Source organism: Pogona vitticeps, chromosome 2 (assembly GCF_051106095.1).
Source record: "Pogona vitticeps strain Pit_001003342236 chromosome 2, PviZW2.1, whole genome shotgun sequence".
Classification (NCBI taxonomy): Eukaryota; Metazoa; Chordata; class Lepidosauria; order Squamata; family Agamidae; genus Pogona; species Pogona vitticeps.
In genome coordinates, this window is record NC_135784.1 from 66,640,226 (window position 1) to 66,661,125 (window position 20,900).

The following is a 20,900-nucleotide window of genomic DNA, read 5'->3' on the forward strand; positions in this document are numbered from 1 at the left end:
GGGACCACTGCTCTATACAGTGGGGTCTCTACTTAAGAAAGTCCCTACTTAAGAACAATTCCACTTAAGAACAGCTCCATTTGCTAAATTTTGCTTCTACTTGAGAACAAAAATCCAGATAAGAACAGGGAAAAAAAACTTTCCTGCTCTTTTTTTAACCTTAGGTCATCTTAGGTTAAAAAAAGTTCTCCCCCTAGTGGTAGAGTATGTATTAACCAGCTTTGCATTAGTTCCTATGGGAACTAATGCTTCAATGTACGAACGCACCTCTACATAAAAAAAACAGCCAGAACGGATTAATTGGTTTTCAGTCCATTGCTTCAAAATTAGCTTCGTCAGAAGTGCTTTTAACACTGTTCCCTGACCTAAGGGGGAAAAAAAGAAAAAATCCCCCTCTAGTGGTAGAAGGCGGAATAGCAGCTTCCCATTAGTTTCTATGGACGGAAAAGAGCAGATACGGATTAAATGGTTTTCAATGCATTCCTATGGGAAATGCAGATTCTACATAAGAACTTTTCCACTTGAGAACCACCTTCCAATACGGATTAAGTTCTTAAGTAGAGACCCCACTGTACTACTTACTAGAGTTAACTTGAATGTCACTGCTATTTTCTGTGAAAGATCATCTTGCAGTGTCAACTTCAACTACGGCTGCTGTCCAGGAGCTGCCCTTCAGAGGTTTCTCTATTTACGTTGCCATTGAAACTGTGCATTCTTTTCTGCTTATGTGACCATTAATCCTGAAGAGGATAGCTACATTTTAGGGTTAATCCTGCAGAAAGTAGATATGCCTTAATGCTGTGTCTCAGCTTGCACCGTTCTACCTCAAGTGACCCTGCTAGGGTCTTCTTATAATATTGTGCTCAGCTTTCCTGACACACTCAAACAGCCACACTATGTTAAAGTATGCATGCAGGAGGGGACATAACAAAATAAAATTTATTTCTTCTACTGTTTATTTCAATGTGTTGTGCAAACATTTTAGCCTTTTAAAAAGGAAAGGAAAAAACAGGTCCTGTGTTCATACTCCTTAAACACTGAACAGATTGTGGAGACGGCTGTATTTTATCATTCATGAAATAGCTCTATGGCCAAGTTCAGAGTGATATGTCAGGCTCTTATGTAATATACTTGTTCTTTTCTTCCATAGCTTGCACATCTCTCTTTGTAAATGATCATGTATTGATGAATGAAAAGGAAAGCCTGACAAACTAGAGCTAAATTTATCTCTCCCTAGAGAAGCTTCATTCAGTGAAGTGATGGCTTTTTTCTACAATGTTGAGACTGTGAAGAAAAAGCTGCAATACTGTATCTTGTTCAGTGAAGAAATAAACACAGAGTACAGCTCTCTACTTTTACATATGCTCAGGGCTTTGTTCAAACATGTGTCACATTTCATTTTGTGTTAACAGACAGAATTGACTGTTAACATTGTCTTTTTCTGTACTGTAGCATTGTCGGCCAGAATAGATCTCTTCAAACACCGTCAACCTCACTGCTGTGAAGACATCTCCAAATGTTTGTTCATATCATTTAGCTACTACTCTCATCCCCTTGCCTCAGTGCTCATGCTTATAGTCAGAAATATTCTTTATCTCCCGAAGCTGGGAAGGAGATGCATCAATAATTCTGATAATGCAGATGCAGTTGAGTTACGATAGCAGAAACGTTTGCTTGGGAGTCAGTGTCTTTGCAAACAATTATAAAGTGTAGTTTCAGCTAGTTTTGTTGGTTAATGCCTGCCTGCCTGCTTGCCTGGCTGGCTGGCTGCAAAACTGCATGGCTGGCACAACTGTTAAACAAATCAGGGACTTCTGTCTGAGTAACCAGTTTACTCCTTTGGCAGTTTCAGTTTCAGAGTTTTGCAGGAGCTCTTCATACTGAATATAGAAGAACACTCTGCTTATTCAATAGTGCATTTTGCCAGTGAAACTGAAATCCTATTTGCTTACTTCAAAAGTATATAGAACCCCTCCCATAGATTTCCTAGGTAGGCAAAACACACACACACACACACACACACACACACACACACACACACACACACACACACACACACACACACACACACACACACACACACACACACACACACACACACACCCCAAACAAACATCATCACATGCACTGGTACCACATTTGTCAAATTCTATCTGGAGGTGTGTTGTTATAGAATGAAAAAATGGAGAACAACCAACATTTCCAGACTCTTTCTAGGGGTGCTAACCAGATTTTGCTCCAGAATGACTCCATTTAAACTGACTTCCTTAGTTGATGGATTTGAATCATACATTGTCAGCTTTCATGTCTTTTGTTTATGTCTTCTTAAATTTTTTTCTTTCAGCTAAATTTATAATCCTGTACCAAGCAAAGGGTGGGACATGGTGGCGCTGCGGGTTAAACCACAGAAGCCTCTGTTCTGCAAGGTCAGAAGACTAGCAGTCATAAGATCGAGTCCACGCGACTGCTTGTCCCAGCTCCTGCCAACCTAGCAGTACAAAAGCATGTAAAAATGCAAGTAGATAAATAGGTACCACCTCGGTGGGAAGGTAACAGCATTCTGTGTTGAGTTGTGCTGGACACACGACCACAGAAACTATGACCACAGAAACTATGGACAAAAGCTGGCTCTATGGCTTATTTATTTATTTATTTATTTATTTATTTATTTATTTATTTATTTATTTATTTATTTATTTATTTATTTATTTATTTATTTATTTATTTAATATCCCGCCTATCTAGTCGATTAAGACCACTCTAGGCGGCTTACAAGAAAACATACAACAATATATATAAAAACAATACTGCATAAAAAAAACTTTCGACAAGGTAGGACAAAGAGTAGGGAGAGGACACAGGGATGAGCACCACCCCCTAGAGTCAGACATAACTGGACTAAATGTCAAGGGGAAACTTTACCTTTACCAAGCAAAGAGATACTAGCCCCATTCAGTCATTCAGAAACTCAGAAACATCAGTATCATTACAATCTTGGCCCATCATTTCCATTATTTCTTTTATTCACTCGAGCAGCAGTTTGCCTGAAGAGAGGAAAAGTCTTGCTGGCATGTAGGCTCACAAAATCAAATTCTTGCTTTGCCCACACTTGCCCACAGTCTGTGAGGAGGGGTTGAAGACTAAATTGTCTGCATCTAGCTCATCTCAGTAACTTATACTCTCCCTATGGGTTATGTGTTTTTTTCTTTAAGTTTTTATTTTTAAAATTTGCTTAATATTGTAAGCCGAATGAATGTCTGTCACTGCAGTTTCCTAGTGGATCATCTACTGCAGAAGACATTGTGCACGGAGTGGTACACTGAGAATAAGTGGAAGCTGCAGCTAGAGAATCAGCCACTACTTCTGCTTCTCACCTTTCTTTTCCCTCTCAAGATCAAAACACACAGTCAGAGAATTGTATCATTTCTGCTCTGATAATGTTTTCTTCTTAACTACAGTGGTGCCTTGACTTACGACCATAATCTGCTCCAGAAGATGGACGTAACTCACAATGGTCGTAAGTTGAAGCACCATTTCCCATTGAAATGCATTGGAACGTGATTAATCCATTCCAGAAGAAAAAAAAAACCCAAAAATAAAAATAAAACACTGCAAGCCCCATAGGAACGTGCTGGGGCTGCAAAAAACAACAACAACCAAAAATAAACAATGGAGCAAGCCCCGAAGACGCTGGGGCTTTAAAAACCAAACCAAAAATAAACAATGGAGCAAGCTTCATCGGAAGGTGCTGGGGCTGCAAAACAACAACAACAACAACAACAACAACAACAACAACAACAACAACAACAACAACAACAACAACAACAACGGAGCAAGCCCTGAAGGCACTGGGGCTGCAAAAACAAACAAACAAACAAAAACAATAGAGCAAGCCCTGAAGGCACTGGGCCTTAAAAAAACAACAACGGAGCAAGCCCCATCAGAAGGCACTGCAAAAAAAAAAATCACTAAAAAACAAAACAACAACACAGCACAGAAACATATCCCCCTAGTCCAAGCCCACCCTGCAAAACCGACCCAAAACAGGCAGTTTTTAAAAAGCAGAAAGCAGCACCTTGCCTTACCAGGCAGTCGCAAGCCTCCCTGCAAACAAACACACTCTCACTCAGAAGCAGAAGCCAGGCAGTCCCAAGCCTCCTCCAATTGAACACTCTCTAACTGCTGGGACAAAAGAGCTACAAAGAAGGAGTCTCTTTGCCACCAAGAGTTAGCAATTTGAATTTCCTGCCTTTTTTCCCTGCCTTTTTGTGTTCGTAACTGGAAGCTCCAGCCCCAAGTCGAAGCAAAATTTTGCAACCGGAACTGGTCATAACTCAAAATGGTCATAAGTCGGGACGTTTGTAAGTCGAGGCACCACTTATGTAATCTTTATTGTTCATGATTCCATCATCAGACCTAATCAGGAAACTGTTGTTTACTTTCTAGAAGTAATCCCAGGACACACGTTTCTCCTATTAATGTATTTTCACATATTCTCATTTTCTAGAGACAGATTGTTCTAGATACAGATTATCTGCATCACCTATTAAAACCCTAAGTACTTTGGGGTGGGGGAGGATTTATCCTTCGCAAAAGGGACTACAAGGTACATAGTAGGAATGTGCTCTCTCTTCTGAACAAATGTGAAAAACAACACCAGATCAAGTATGTTTGTGTGATTCTGGTTTGCAGCACCAGGCAAAGAGCTGCTGGTTGCTCATGGGGCAGAGCAACACCTCTATAAAATGTTACATTCCAGCTGGCATTCAAGGGATTAAAAGATATCTAGTGATTTGAACAGAGGAAATTGAAATTGAAAAGACCAAGCTGCTAGCACATAAGGAGAAGGTGAGTGACAGCTGAAGCCCTCAATAAAGCTTAATCTCTCCCTTGGTTACTCCAGCCACTGAAACATTAAGGAGGGATCAGATGTGGTCACTAGGTCTATGTATACCCCTGGCAGGTGTTCCACCAGCCATTATGTGTAGCTGCAATGTGAAGTGAAAGATTTGCATCATCATAACTAGTTAGGATTTCTATTCTAACATTTCTTGTAAACTTGCTTACATAGTTATAGTACCAAACAATTTACTACTAGCATTGTGTGTGAGAGTGTGTGAGGTTCTGAATGAATGCCAATTTTCCTTTTATATGGGTGTTGATTAGCCAGGTCAGAGATGTGCTATGGTCTGCACTTTCTCCACCCCAGATTCACCTTTCTTCTCCATTGTGATGGTGCAAATCCCTCTGTTGGCCTTTATGCAATTCTGGAAGTGTGCCTATAGCAAGAAGTAAAATCCTCTTAATGCATCCCTCAAATTGATGGCATCGTCTAGTTCCAACTCACCTTGGGTCATAGCCATCTGCAGTTTCTCAGTTTGTTGGAATGTGTTTCTTTGCAGAGATCTAGAAACACAGAAATATTATCATGCACCAAAACAGAGTGTCATCAAATGCCACAGGACAGGGAAGGCATATATCTGTATTGACTTGGACATTGCCTGGCTCTAGGGGCTGCTACACATCTCTAGTACAGTGGTGCCTCGCTTAGCGATGTTAATCCATGCAGAAAAAATAGCTGCTAAGCGATAACATAGCTAAGCGAAAATAAAAAGCCCATAGAAACGCATTAAAACATGATTAAAGTGTTCCTATGGGCTAAAAACTCACCTTTAAGTGAAGATCCTTAAAGGTGGCACCATTTTCGGTGCCTCTTAAGCGAGGAAACACAGCAGGCGGCCATTTTGTTTACCTGGTGGCCATTTTGAAACCGCCGATCAGCTGGCTGAAAATGAAGCTTTGCAATGATCGTTTCCCTGCGATCATCGCAAAGCGAAATTTCCCCATAGTGACCATTGCAATGCAATCGCTTTTGCGATGGCAAACAGTCCATCACAAAGCGATTTCATCGCTATACAGAGCGATCGCTATGCAAGGCACCACTATATATATGATCTATGTTCCTTGTCTTTCAGACCAGCGTAAGTTATTTCTCATACCAGAAAGTAATTTTGTAACATCTTGGTACTCAGTATTAATCAGTTTTAGATTGCTGTGTTACCTGAAATAGTTATTTCCAAGTTCAGATATGAGTAAAGCAAACATCTTCAGTTAAATAAGCTTTTGTCCACTTCTTCAGATGCATCTGAAAAAAGTAGGCTACAGTCCACAAAAGCTGATGCCAAGTAAAACTTGTTAGATTTCAAGGGGTTGCAAGACTTTTTCTTGCACCTGAAGAAATGGGCGATAATCCAGGAAATTCTGTGCCAAATAAAATTGGTTTGTCTTTTAAGGTGTAGAAGACCCCTTGTTGCTACGATAGAAAAACACAGGTACTTATTGTAAACTTCTGCATCTGACAGCTCAGTTGATTTGATTTCATCTTGGCCTTTTCATTTGTAATTCTGAGTTACATCCAGCCTCATTACCTGTATTTTTAGCATATGCATGCATTGGGAGCGCCACCTTGGCCTAGATTTGACCATCTGAAATATGTCATGCCTCTTTCTTTATCTTCCAAACACCTAGCAAGTGTTTCTCTTTCAAGTGTGCCTGAGATTCATCATAATTAGTGGAGTTTTCCACTTCCCGGGGAGCAATGAGCCTATTGCTCTATCGGGAAACATTCTGTTCCATTTCGAAAGGAAGAATGACCTCACTCCCCACAGCTGTTATAAAGACATAATATTTCTAGACTCAATCTGTCATAGTGAGCATAGGTTCAATCTTTTAGTACAGAATTTTATATCCTTTTGGAGAAGCCAGTGCTTTTGCAACTCATAGATTCTAACCCAAATTAAGGTGTCTTTTTAGGCCCATTATGTCCACTTTGGTTTGATGATGCAGCCTCCATTTATCTGTGGGTCAACCTGGTATGCAGCCTGCTCCCACAAAAGAGAGAAGAGATTGAGATGACCAATCAACACACTGAAAGAATATGTAAAGGGATGGCAGGGATATGAACCTAACTTGCGCTGATCCATTCTGTGCATGTACACTGGTAAGGGTATACAGTTTCTTCTGAGAGCAGCAAAATGTATGGATGGCAGTCAAAAATCGTCACATCTCTGTGATCTTTCAGAGTTGATGAGTAGAAAATGGCATCTGGATTGTATTCTTTAGCCATAATTGCTCAACCTTTGCTTGGAACAGCTCCAGGATAATAAATGGGAAAACCTTCCAACATGATATTGTTAAGATTCCCTTCCCATGTTTAAATCCATTTTCCAGTGGTTATGAACCACGGCTGCCATTTCCTGCCTTCATTGGAATATAATAAACAATAATTGTTCATACAGACACACTTTTTGAAAGCAAACACCCTATCTCCTCTTTATTTATTTTCTGTAGATTAAATATGTCCCACTCTCAAGGCAGGCACAAAACATCTTGCGGCCTGAGGCAGAACAGTAAATAACATCCTCTCACCCAATTCCAAATAGTGCAAAGTAGAGAAGAGTTGTCGACTACTAAGGTTCTATTCTGGATCATTACAGAAAACATTTTGTGCACTGGAGGCTTATATCCGCCTTTCAGCATGAATGAAGTTGAATTGCAAGTTCTTCTTCGTGGCCTCTGTGAATGCACACAATGGTTTTTTTTTTACTGCGCCTGTGCAGAACTTCTCAGAATATTCTAGAACTTTAAAAATGGGATTAGTAGGATGTTGCCCTGTGGTGTGCATGCTCTGCCCGCCCATAATACCTAAATTTCTTTTAGCTGCCGCTGAAATCAGACTTCTGTAGCAGTTACTAGAGAAATTTTCTGATTTTCTCAATCTTACGGTTTTTTATCTTACCGACTGCCTTAAGTTTTCGATTCCCAGATTACGGACTTGATCAGTTTTTACTTTATGGACGTTTCCCTGTGAGTTATTTTTCTTTCTTCTCCCCCCCTTCCCCCCTTCCCAGACTTTTAAATGGCCTCTTCAGGCCCATTCAAGTGTTGTACGATGTGTGTCTAAAAATGCCTTTTACTGACTGCCACAATCATTGCTTGTTCTGCCTCGGTGAAAGTCACCAGACCCACTCCTGTCCGGCATGTAAAAACTGACCCAAACTGGCTCTTAAACTACCTCCACTCGAGTGCCTCAGTCTGAGCCTTCTCACCCACCGGCTCCAATTATTCCATTGCTGGAAGCCTCTACCAAGGCTTCCAAGCCAAATTCCCCCTCAGCATTGACATCGACCTCGGTGTCAAAGTCGTCCTCAGCTTCGGCTTCGGCCCGACCTGGTAAGAAGCAAAAAGAGAAGGACAGGGCTAAGCAAAAGAAAGCTAAGCGGATTCCTAAGCCTCATCACCCTCGAGAGCCTCTGGTCATTCAGATTTCCCTCCCGTCTCCCATCTTGGAGGAGTCGTCTAGAGATATACCGGACCAGGACTCCATTTCAGAAGTGGGAGAATCAGTACCGCTTACTGAAGCTCCAGCCTTAGTATCAATACTGAGCTTATCTCCAAGTCATGGCTACTCTGAGGCTGATGTCATATCCAGCTTGGCCTCAGCCCATTCTAGCCCTGTTTCGACCAGGCAGGTAACTGTCATCCATCTCTCGAACTCGGGGGCATTGGTCTCATGGTCCCCTCCGCGTAAGAGTGCAGTGAAGCAGCACCATGTTATCCCATCTTCTCAGTATCAGGAGGTAATCTTTGTCCTGCGCCAGTCTCGATGCCACTTACTTTCTGAATATGGAGAGCCTGTTTATGAGGTTGACCAGTGCGGTGAATGCTATTGATACTGTGTTGACGAGTTTGATCCGCGGTTTGAACAGGATTACTATGAGCGCCCCAAGTGTGTTCGCTACGTTTATGCCCCATCTGAGTCCTCACCATCACCATGGCCTCCTCCTATTCAGAGTCGGCATTGAGCCTATTGTCAACTGGATGTTATGGTACCAACCTCTAAGAAATTGAAACACCGTCTATGTCAGCCGTATGTCCCTCGATGCATTTCAGCTTCTGCTCAACACGAACTTGTTCCATCCAAGTGCTCGCGTGTTTCTTTGGTGCCATTGGCTTCGACATTGCACCCCACAACCTGACCTGCCTGTCATGTCCTGACACTGATCCCTCTTTCAACTGCTTGGGCCTGTCAACGCTCTCCTTAACCAGCTTTCTCCATCTCTGGAAATTCCTCTGTTTCAACAGCTTCTGAATATAATCCTCCCTCTGAAGCTTCCAGGGAGTCTGTCGAATTTACCGACACTGAATTTGGATGTTGCAGATGTTCATCCTCCATCCACATCTGAAGACTTTACCTCTTATTCCCAACTCATTCTTTGGATGGCCAAGTCGTTGGAGCTCGATATCGAGCAACTTCCTCCCCCTGAGCATGACCTTGTCTTCGACGATATAAATCAGGATAAATCCCCTCCACTGAGTCTGGCCAGCGATGCTGGACCTTATTAAAGAATCATGGGACAAGCCATCCACCTCCCTCCAAGTTTCCAGACAGACTGAGAATCACTATCAAACACACAATGCTGACGCAGATTTCCTTGTCAAACATCCTGCTCCAAACTCTATTATTGTCCAGTGTAATCAATCATACACTGGTAACCAGTCAGCAGTCACCCCCCACTAACCGAGAGGGCAGAAAGTTGGATGTTCTCAGCCATCGTTTATATTCCTTGGCCTCATTTGTGATGAGAGTTTTCACCTATCAAGCGGCAATGGGCACTTATCACAGGCAGTTGTGGAACAAAATACTTCCTGTCTTCAGTCTGCTCCCGAGGAGATCAGGACTGATGCACTCAATACTCATCGAGAAGCCACTACTCTTGCTAAGCAGCAGCATCTTGCATCTCGCCATATGGCTGATGCTGCCTTGAAGGCTTTGGCTTCTGCCATCTCCCTCCGAATACATGCTTGGCTGTACTCGGCAGGAATCAATGATGATGCTAGATCCCGCACTGAGGATCTTCCATTTGATGGAGTTGGTCTTTTAAATGAAAAGACTGATGAAGCGATGGACAATCTACACAAAATTTGCAAAACTGCCCATTTCTACTCCACTCAGCAGCCTAGATACCAACACACTCAGTGGTGCAGACCCTTCACTTTTCAGCAATCACATCAGCAACCTTATCATTCTTACAAACCTTTCACTCCGGCTCCAGAGAGGTCCAGTCTTCCATCTTCCTCAGCTGCTTCTTCTTTCCACTTTCAGGCACCAGCTCAGTAGCGTAGACAACCTTTCTGTCAACTTGCAAGAAAGAATAAATAATATATTTGACTTGATCCTTCCAAATCTGTTCCCTGGCTGTCCCCATCATCCCCATCTGGCTCTCTTTCTCAACAAGTGGTCCATTATCACCAAGGACTCTTGGGTACTCTCTATCATACAACACGGCTACCTGTTAGAATTCACTGACCTCCCTTCACTTGGCTATCTCCAACATACGACTTACTCACATGCCCTAGAGGGTGAAATTTCTCTTCTCATCCAGAAATACGCTACCCAACGAGTACCTTCCCAAGATGTTCTAAACGGTTTTTGTTCTCAGTACTTTACCATCCCCATATGCAATGGAGGCCTTCGCCACATCCTAGCTGACACCTTCATGGTAGACTGGGGCAGTGTCCTTCTCTATCTTCCCCCCATTCCTCTTATCCAGAAGACAATAGTCAAGCTCCGCCAGCTGCGAGCCAATGCCATCTTAATAGCACCATGGTGGCCTCGACAACCCTGGTTTGCTCCTCTCAGGGCCATGGCGGCCGAAGTCCTGAGACTGCCTTTTCGGCCACAACTGCTGACTCAGAACGATGGCCATGTTTGTCACCCTGATCTGGAATCTTTACACCTCACGGCATGGAGAATCCCCTTGTCATAGCAGAGGTACTGGAAAAAGCTAGGAAACCCTCTACTAAATTGTTGTATTCCTATAAGTGGAATGCTTTCTCTAGATTTGTTGCATCAGGAGGTTTATCAGTGGTTCCTGTTTCGTTGGATACCCTCCTCTTGTTTCTTTGTCACCTGTTTGATCAAGGTTTGGCCCACTCCATGATGAAAGTTTATATTTCTGCAATAATATCCTATCAACCTATTGGATTTGAGGCCTGTTGTCTATTTTCCCATCCAATTCTCAAGATGTTTCTTTCTTTTTTAAAAAAGTATTTATTTAAGGACAGGGTAGGGAATACAAAAAGTAAGGGGAAATAGGGAAGAGGGAAAAAGGGTTAGGGGGATAGGAGAACATAGAGTATACCATCATCTGATCAATTCATATTACAATAACAAATCAACTTTTTGCTTTTTCACAGTTTGATTACCCTCCTGCTTTCATCTTATCATTTAATTTTAGTTTAATTCTATGTTGCTCGAACACTATCTGGTAACTGCAGCCATTTATACAATACATCCCATCGTTCAATTTCCTTTTGAATTGAACAATCTTTCAGCCCATCTGACAGAATATCCATTTTTGTCACTTCCCATATTTTCACAATAAGATTCTCTTGTTTCAGTATCTCTGCTTTCTTGAGATTTTTTCACATAATGCTTTTTAATTTTGAAAGCTGCATAGGTCACTGGATAACTCTCTATCCCATCTATGTTACCTGGTATCGTGCCCAATAAAGACAGTTCTAAAGTTTGTGTAGCTTCATTTAAGTTTTGTTTGGCATCTAATGTTCCCTCTTTCGTCACTTTCATCAGATCTTCTATTTTGCTGAGACCTTCACTCACTTGCTGAAACCCTGTTATTATTGTCCTTTGCATAGCAATCTGTCATTCCTTTTCTATTTCTTGTACCACTGTTCCAAAACTTTGGGATTGAACAGACCAAGTCTCCATTTGTTGTCTTAAATTTTTGGAGGCCATCTCAGGCTTTCCAATGAATGGGGTTTGTATAGATAATACTATTCCCTTAACCACAATGATTGCCCCTTATATATCCTTCAACAGTTTCCACAATTTTAGCAACAATCCAAACCCCTTATCATAAACCTCCCCTTAGATCTCCCCCCAATCTTTATCCAAACATTATAATATAAAAATCAACTTTTAACCCAGCAAATTCAAAATCAAATAGAACAGTGGCACAATTATTTCTTCTCCCGAGTTTAGCAGGCTTCTGTTATCAGTCTCACATGCAGTCCGGCAAACAAAACAACAATCACAGAGTCTCAAACTGTCCAGTCGTTGTCCTTGAAGCCCGTCTTATGATCTTTCCATTCACTCCTTGATGCTCCTCCGTCCAGTTGACCACGTCAGCTCCTTCTTTCTTCTCCCGAAAGCAACCAGATTCTGTTATTAACAGTTCACAGAGTCCATGAAAAGGCAAAGAGAAACATGTCCCAGCCTAACTGCATTCACAAAACTCACGTCTCTTGAATCCTGTCCGATGGTATTACCGTCTGGGATTCTTTTCCAGAAACACAAGATTTATTTTTCCATTTCACTCTCTCGGCTTTGAAATCAGTCTGCTGTATTAAGAGTTAGTTTCGCTTTTAAGGCAGACTGATAAGATAGGTTCGCAGCTGCTTTTCTTCTTTCAGCCAAATATTTTCATTCTTATTTTCAGCTTAATGGGGCTGTTTCATAAATCAAAGGCTTCAGCTTACTTAGGTGTTATATATTTTAAGCTTATATTGGTTGTTCTCCTCTCCCCTGGTAAAGGGTTACTCACGGCTCTGTGCCAAATATGGCTCCCGCTCTGATCTGTGCTGGGTGATTTCTTCAGAGGGAAGAAGTCCGGGTTTGCCTCCCATTCTTCTCTCCCTGCTGCTCACCATCTACTTCAGAGAGAATTCTCCTAGACTCTCCTTCGATCCCCATTTCAAAAGGGGGATCCCGGATCGGATGGTTCCAGTTTTTCCAGAGAGAGCTCTTCTCTGGAGCTACTGGCAGCACCGCAACAAAGCCCCGCCTCCCAATTCTCAAGATGTTTCTTAGAGGCTTGCGGAACATTCGCCTACCTGCCTGAGCTCCACTCCCCCAGTGGTTGTTCTCCATGCTCTCACTCACCTTCCTTTTGAGCCCCTGGCTTCAAAACATCTCAAACTTCTCTCCCTCAAAATTCTTTTTCTTGTAGCTATAATGTCTGCACATTGAACAAGCGATCTGCCCTTTGGGCTGACACTCCTTATATTCAGTTTTATCCAGACAAATTTGTCTTGTACCCAGATGTCACTTTCCTCCCCAAAGTGATTTCAGATTTCCATGTTAATCAGCCTTTGATTTTTCCGATGTCGTTTCCATCTCCCTCTTCTGATGTTGAGCGCATGCTCCACTCTCTCGATGTTTGTCACACTTTTGCATTTTTTGTTTCCAGGACTAAGGATTTTCACACTTCTCCCAGACTCTTTGTATGCTTCCGTGGCCCACGGAAGGTTTTCCGGCCTCTTCAAAGACAGTCTCTAGGTGGGTTTTCTCTGCCGTTACTTTGGCTTATGACTTGGCAGGCAAGGCTCCACTAGATGTGCTAAAAGGGCACTCTACGAGAGCAATGGCTACTTCCACTGCCTGGCTGCGTGGCGTTGAAGTCCCAGACATTTGTCGTGCAGCCACTTGGGGAACTCCCTCGACTTTCATGACACATTACCATCTGGATGTCAAGGCGAAGAAAGAAGCAAGTTTCAGAAGGGCTGTGCTGACTTTATTGTTGGCGTGACGGCCCTCCTTCTGGTAAGTGAGCTTGCTAGTCACCCATTTATGCACATTCACAGAGGCCACGAAGAAGAAAGAGAGGTTACTTACCTGTAACCATAGTTCTTCGAGTGGTCCTGTGTGAATCCACACATCCTGCCCATCCTCCCCGCTGTCCGTCACTTAGTGTCTTGAGCTTTGTTTCGGTCAGAGCCTTGACAGCGGTGGACATTTTGGAACTGAGATATTACGGGCAGGTGGAGCATGTGCGCCATGGGGCAACATCCTACTAATCACGTCTTTCAATGCTCTAGAATATTCCGAGAAGTCTTGCGCATGCGCAGTAAAACCCATTTGTGTGGATTCATAGAGGACCATTCGAAGAACTATAGTTACAGGTAAGTAACCTCTTTTTTTTAGAGGAAAGAGGAATTTCATCCCTATTTCATCATGTATGGACTTTTTATATGATCAGGCTGAAACACTTAATTCTCTAATGAAGTTTCAGTTACAAGAACATAACTGATGAAAACCACAATTTATAGTGCATAATTTTCAAAGAAAAATCAAGTCTTGGCCAGATAAACACGAAGAGTGTTTTATAATTTTCGTATTCCATATAGGGGACATGTCTGCAAGCTTTTCACAGTGTTAAAGTGAGTGTTAGGATTAAATTCTTCCTTGGTTTTTAAAGTTCACATGATGAGAATTGCAACAGAGACTACTTGGATACTTAGCCAATTCAGGCATTTCTATATTGTATACAATTCGGACATACTGTATATTGCTTATTGTGTGTATATATAGATATATGTGCAAATGTGTTTATATATGTTGTGTGTATGACTCATGCTCAGCTTGCTAAAGTTAAACCACTCTTATGAACATCCAGTAGATCATCTGGGACTACTCCAGGACCATCAGTATCTCTCAGCCTATCCTATTTATTGCAGGCATAAAGTCCTAACTACATAGTACAATGATGTCTTTGGAAGAAGGCAGCTTTATAAACAGATTTACCTATACAAAGTAATTATAAGAAGTAATAAAAGATTGTTGCGTGTCATCAAGCAGCTTCCACTTTCTAGCAAACCTACAAATTAGTGACCTCTGAAAGGTTCTGTTGTTAACTGCCCTTTTCAGATCTTTCACACTGAAGGCTGTGATTACCTTTTGTCTTTTGCAGTGAATCTTGTCTATTTGTGACATGTTCAAAGAATATTAGCTTTAGTTTATTCATTTTTGCCTCTAGTGAGAGACCAGACTTGAACTGATCTTACCTGTCCAGTTTTCCAATCTGTCCACAGTAATCAGGAATACCACTGTGTGGATGATCTTGACCTTGGTCTCCTGTGATACGTCCTCCATTTGATAATCTTTTCTTTCATGTTCTACCAAAATTTCTATTTTGAATTATGGTTGAACCAAAGCACAGAAAATCTTTAACAGTTTTGATTTCTTCACTGTCTACACTGAAGTTACATAATTTTTCAGTGGTCATGGTTTTTGTTTTCTTAATGTTTGTCTGTGATCCTCCTTTTTCACTTTCCTTTGTCACCTTCCTCAGAAGTCATTTCAAGTCACTGCTCCACAGATGATATTTCCTCTTTTCACTCCCCTTTTATCTGAATCTGGTCCAGCTTTCTGCATGGTATGTTCTGTATATGTACAGTACTGAATATATAGAAAGAAACAATACAACCTTGTCTAACACTTTTGCATATATGAAACTATTCTGTTTCTCCATATTCTTATCAAAAGTAGCCTATCGTCCAAGATATAGGAAAATCAAAAGTTGAGATACTCACTTCTTTTAGAATGACCCATAGCTTTCATAATCCACCTGATTGAAGGCTTTATTATGTAAATTACGGACTATTTTCTTTTCAAATTGCTTAGTATATTAGTATTGTAATTGTTTTCTAGTGCCTTTTCCTTATCTGAATCCAACTTGAACATCTGGCATTTCTTGTTCAGTGCATGGTAAAAGTCTTTCTTGCAAAACCTTGATCCTCATTTTGCTTTAATGGGAAATGAATGCAGTGGTACTACAGTTACTGTATCTTTTTTCTTTGGGATTGGACACTGTATTAAATGTTTCCTGTTGATGAGTCATCATAAACCCAAAGATGAGACAATTGAAATGAAACAAGAATAAAGAAATCCAGCCTACATACAGTATAATGGAACTCAACAGTCCCCGCACTTCAGCTGTGTCAAGTGAAACATAGCCTTTCTTTGTAATTATATTATTGGGCCTCTTGTAGAGGAATACGAGATGGAACAAAGCAAAGTTTGCCTGTCTTCACTCTACGCAGTCTTGAAGATAAATAGTAGACAGAATGTCTGAAAACAAGAAGCAAGCAGACATCTACAAGACTGTTTGCCCTTGAATGAGGTTTGTGAAATCTTGAGTACTTTGCCAGCTGGCCAGTTCTCTTTTTGTACTGGATTTGTTTCTTGTGTTATAAGGTTTTTTTTGTTTTTTTGTTTTGGTAGCATTTTATCTTTACATAGTGTTCCTAGATAGCCTGGCAATGAATAAGTTGTAAATAGACATCAGAATGGAGATTAGGGACAGTCTGAGGGTGCTGCTGTTTTACTCTCCTAAGAGGAAAAAGCTACTTTGTACTATTTTCTTTTCTTTTTTAGAAGACTAGATTAAAATCGGAATAACCAATTTTGCTAGTTCAGATAATATTTTGTAAAGTTCAGCAGGCCAATCTGACTTGAAAAACAGTTAAATTCCCTTGGGGACATTTTGGGAATTAGTGACATACTGTAGAAGAAAATGTAAATAGTGAAAGAGCAAAGAGCAAGGTCATAGAGAACACAGCCTGTTAACAGAAGGCTTTTAATTTTGAATTACCGCATCTCTATAAATTCTGTCAGCAGAAAAATCATAATCCTTGAGATGTAGAACTGGGTCCAGCAATTTGGCTTGAAACTTTTGCATACGTTAAAACTGATTGTGGCTGCATTCCTGAGAAATCATACTGGAAAATAAGTTCTGATAAATGCAGTGTGGTTTACTTACAAATAAATTTAATTTGGATCATAGTCTCAAGGGGAAAAAATAAAAAATGATGCTGTTCATTAGTGACTGATTGGATTAATTCATCTGAACATAGTGAGATTGGCTCTGCATGTGATCATCTTTACAAAACATGTAGCAACCATAACTGCAATGTATGCATCTAATCTATGGCATTAGCTGAAGAATTTCACATTCCTTTTCAACTAAGATGAAAATTCAAGGGTGCAGTTGGGTAAGACAGTGGTTTAGTTCTGGGCTCTTTCAGTTGTAATCAAGTTGGACACTCCAATTAAATGAGTGAAAGGTTAGTGAAGGGAAACTGGAATCATAATTAGAAAGTCCAACCATCATAATCAGAAAAGATGACATAGCATTGAGGTATAAGGGTAAAGTCGAAATACAGGGGGCAACTTGGCCTCTTCCTAATGTATATGGTAGGCACATGATAGAGTCCCTGAAGTCCAACAGAAGCTAGCAAAGAACTATCCAGACTGTGAGTACTGGAGCCTTGGCCTGTGTTATGTTTCTGCCATACTCTTCTAGGACTGATATTGGAAGATGAGGAACAATCTCTGTCCACTCCCACCAAATGGTCCACCCACCAGTTTGTACTTGCTGAGCCTCTACCAGTCTCTGCATTATCCACCCTAGCTCTTTAAATCCATTTGTCTTTGTTCCCTTCTGTTACCAATTTATTTTAAGGTAGCTGCAAGCTATTACCCTTTCTTTCTTTGGATTACATATGCTCTGGGTTGTTATTTTCCCTAGTGTACACTTTCTGAATCACTGATTTTATCTGCTCATTCTCCCTGTGTCTTCTTCGTTTTTGTTTATATTTACTTCAGACAATGAAGAAAACTGATTCTGAAAACACCTGTTTACTAACTAGTGCTGAAACTTGTATTTGTCTGATCACATTATTGTGCTCCCTCACAGTATGTTGGTTGGATGGGGCAGGTAAATCCCTTTAGATTCTTTATGGTTTATTGGCCCAAATCAACTTACCTAGCTGTTCTGGAATAGAACAAATGGCATAAATTTGGCAAACCATCATTGTTGACATTATCGGCTGCATATTGAGTTGTGTGATTCAGCAAGTAGCTGATAATGTCTATGGTGATTTCTTGGGGAAGTTCACCTCCGAAGGTTGCACCGCCTGTGTTTGCCCAATGCACAGTAGCTAAGGGTAGGATTCCAGACTAATTTGCTAGAGCATTCCCTCCAGCCACTAGTAAAGTTTTTTTCCTCTAGAAAAGAAAAGAAAAAAATTTTGGAAGTGTTGGAATGAGATGCAGAACAATTTGTAGTTTGTACTTTTATTCTCTGATTTCCATAATCATTATACAGATTTACTTTTCAAAATGCGGTCATGTCATTGTCTGAGCAACAGCAAGGAATCAGGCCCCTTTGGTGGTGACCCCCAGTCTTTGGAATAAGTGACCAATTGACATACACGAAGCTCCATCCTCCAAATGGAAATTGGTTAAAACATAATTATTCAAAGCTGTTATCAACAACTGATTTTCTCAGATGCTGTAAATGTGAATGTTAATTCCCTTCCTCTTTTTGAAATGTTATAGTCCTATATTATTAGACAGCCACATTAGCTGAGTTTTGGGGGTTTAAGTTTTAATTTTTAAACTGCCCAGAGTAATGCATCAGTATATAAATCAGTCAAACAAACAAGTGTACAGAATTGTGTATTTTTGGGTAGTGTAGAGTAGTGCAGCTGCACTAATGCATCAGTATATAAATCAAACAACAAGTGCATGGAACTGTGTATATTTGGGAAAGTGCATTTTGCCATCCATGTATTAGTGAAGATGAAGCAGTCGTAAGATCGAATCCACGCGACGGAGTGAGTGCCTGTCGCTTGTTCCAGCTCCTGCCAACCTAGCAGTTCGAAAGCATGCAAATGCGAGTAGATTAATAGGGACCACCTCAGTGGGAAGGTAACAGCGTTCCGTGTCTAAGTCGCACTGGCCATGTGACCACGGAAGATTGTCTTCGGACAAAATGCTGGCTCTATGGCTTGGAAACGGGGATGAGCACTGCCCCCTAGAGTCGAACACGACTGGACAAAAATCGTCAAGGGGAACCTTTACCTTTACCTTTATATTAGAAAAAATGCACAAATGTGTGTACAGACTTCTAAAAAGTAGTCATGAATTGACTTGGAAAAAAAAGAACAGAATAAAAAATGGGAGGAAAGTTGAGAATAGAATAGAAATTGTAATGGATAGATTTTGTCCAATGTAAGTTTGTACTTGGACTCACCGTTAATTTTTTCAATGGGCTTAAAAATATTCTAGCAAAATTGGGGTAATGATTTTGACTTTGTTTGCCTTCCATAACATCAGCATGCAAATAAATGTGATCAGCTGTATAGCCAGTCATCACATCCTCTGCCTTGGGCTGGGACTGCATATATGAGTCCCACAAGGAAGTAGAAAGAATCCCTAAACAGGGTTAAAATCATGCACCGCTAGCAGCAAGTAGGGTAAAGTTATGGGATTGAAACAGGTGAACATTTTCGCAATATATGGGGGCAGGGAGGAATGATTTCTACTCTACAAAATAATTATTCATCTTTTCCCTGTCAAAACAATTGAGTATTTGATACAATAGTTATTGATATTTACATTTTTTGAGAAAGTTATGTATTTGCTGAGAGTCTAGGTGCTTTGTGGCACACAGGCGTACACCAGCAAGGTGTAGCAGGTGGCCAATGTACTTCGTTTGAAGTCCTTGGTAGTTAAGCTTTCTATTAGTTCTCAGTATTGAACAACTCTCTTTTAGAAATGTGAAATGGAGAAATACTTTCAAAGAATGTATTAGACATGCCAAAACAAAACCCTGAACAGCATTTCTGGTTTTGGCAGCTGTGCTGAAAAACCTCTCTAGGTGAGTCCTGTGAAAAATGACCACCAATAAAATCTATCCAGCTGGCTTGTCTCTTTGCCTTTGTAACAAACTCTTAGCAGGTTCTAATGGAAACACTTGATCTTATAAATGTATAACCTTCTGAGACTAATACGAGGAATCACTATCTGTAAAAATTTTACACCAGAATTAGGAAAGAGCTTTATGAGTTCAGTTTCTAAGGAATTGAAGCCAAAGTAGACAATATTATTCTCAATGTCAATGTTACTTTAATGATGTATGAGAGTTTCTCTGTTCCACAAGAAATTCTCTTCATTATGGAGTTGAGTTGCCGAGTACACACGTTATGCCAATATGACATAACATTATTCTGAATTACATTAACTTGCTCCAGCTTTTAACAGTACTATGGGGAATTAGTACTGTGAGTTCAAGCAACCATTCTTATTGTCCACTGTACAGAAGAGGAAGCCAAATGTATCAAATTATAGGGTACATAGGTTAGCACAATTTTGTGCTGATGGCATACTACTAGCATTGGGATTTAGACCTAGGGCTGGAAAGAGACTAAAACAAGGAGAAGGTAGCCCTCATATGGTTTTAAAAGGTTACATTCCAGGGGGTAGAAACAGCTTTAAGGCTGTCATGCTGCAAACATTATTCTTTGATTTATTTGTAGGCATTGTTTAAGCTCCAAGAAGATCTCTTTTTAGCAATGTGCATTGAATTTGGCCAGTTTACAGTCTGGGTGACTAGGGGTACCCAGGCCTTTTAAAGTTTAGCTGCTTCATGGGGGACTGGCTATTTTAGGTGTATTCATCTAGTTCTGTATCAGTTGGACTGGTTATCAGACAACATCCAGGCATAATTCAAAGTGCTGGTATTGATATTTAAAGCCTTAAACAGCTTAGGATTCATCCATCTGAAGGAACATCAAATCCCATCTAAAATTTCTACCTCATTTTTCAAAGCATATACAGAGGGACTCTTTTGGATACTGCAACACACAATTATGCAATGGATGCTACCTCTACAGCCTTCTCTTCAGTGCCTCTCCTCTGATCTGTGCAATGCTCTCTCCATTACTTTAGACAGAAGGCTGTTTTCCTCTTTTGTTAGTTTTATTATCAGCTGTATTACTTTTCAGTATGTCAGTTTGTTACAGTTAACAAATAAGTATGATTGAAAGGGCTGGTCCACACTCCAAGGAAACTGCAATTTACCTTTCAATGCTGGGAGCCCAACAAAGAGGAGGAAGGGAAGGGGAGAAATAATGAGTATTAAATGACAATTAATTTGTTTACAATTAATGTATGTGTGTGTAGACAGATATAAATAGTGAGCAAAATCCTCTTGTGTAATATTACATGATGCAACCAGACACTGTCATAATCA

General features: G+C 40.6%; 1 protein-coding gene and 1 long non-coding RNA gene across 29 annotated transcripts in view; one reads left to right on the plus strand and one right to left on the minus strand.

The window, feature by feature from the left end:
• The window catches only part of ERC2 (ELKS/RAB6-interacting/CAST family member 2), an 817,272-nt gene that overhangs the window by 544,190 nt on the left and 252,182 nt on the right, over positions 1-20,900 (plus strand). The gene's annotated exons all lie outside the window — the stretch shown is intronic.
• On the minus strand, positions 8,016-10,201 carry LOC144586701 (uncharacterized). Its single transcript, XR_013541690.1, has 2 exons — positions 10,098-10,201; positions 8,016-8,229 (listed from the first exon to the last, which is right to left on the minus strand). It is a non-coding gene; the product is annotated as an uncharacterized LOC144586701 (long non-coding RNA).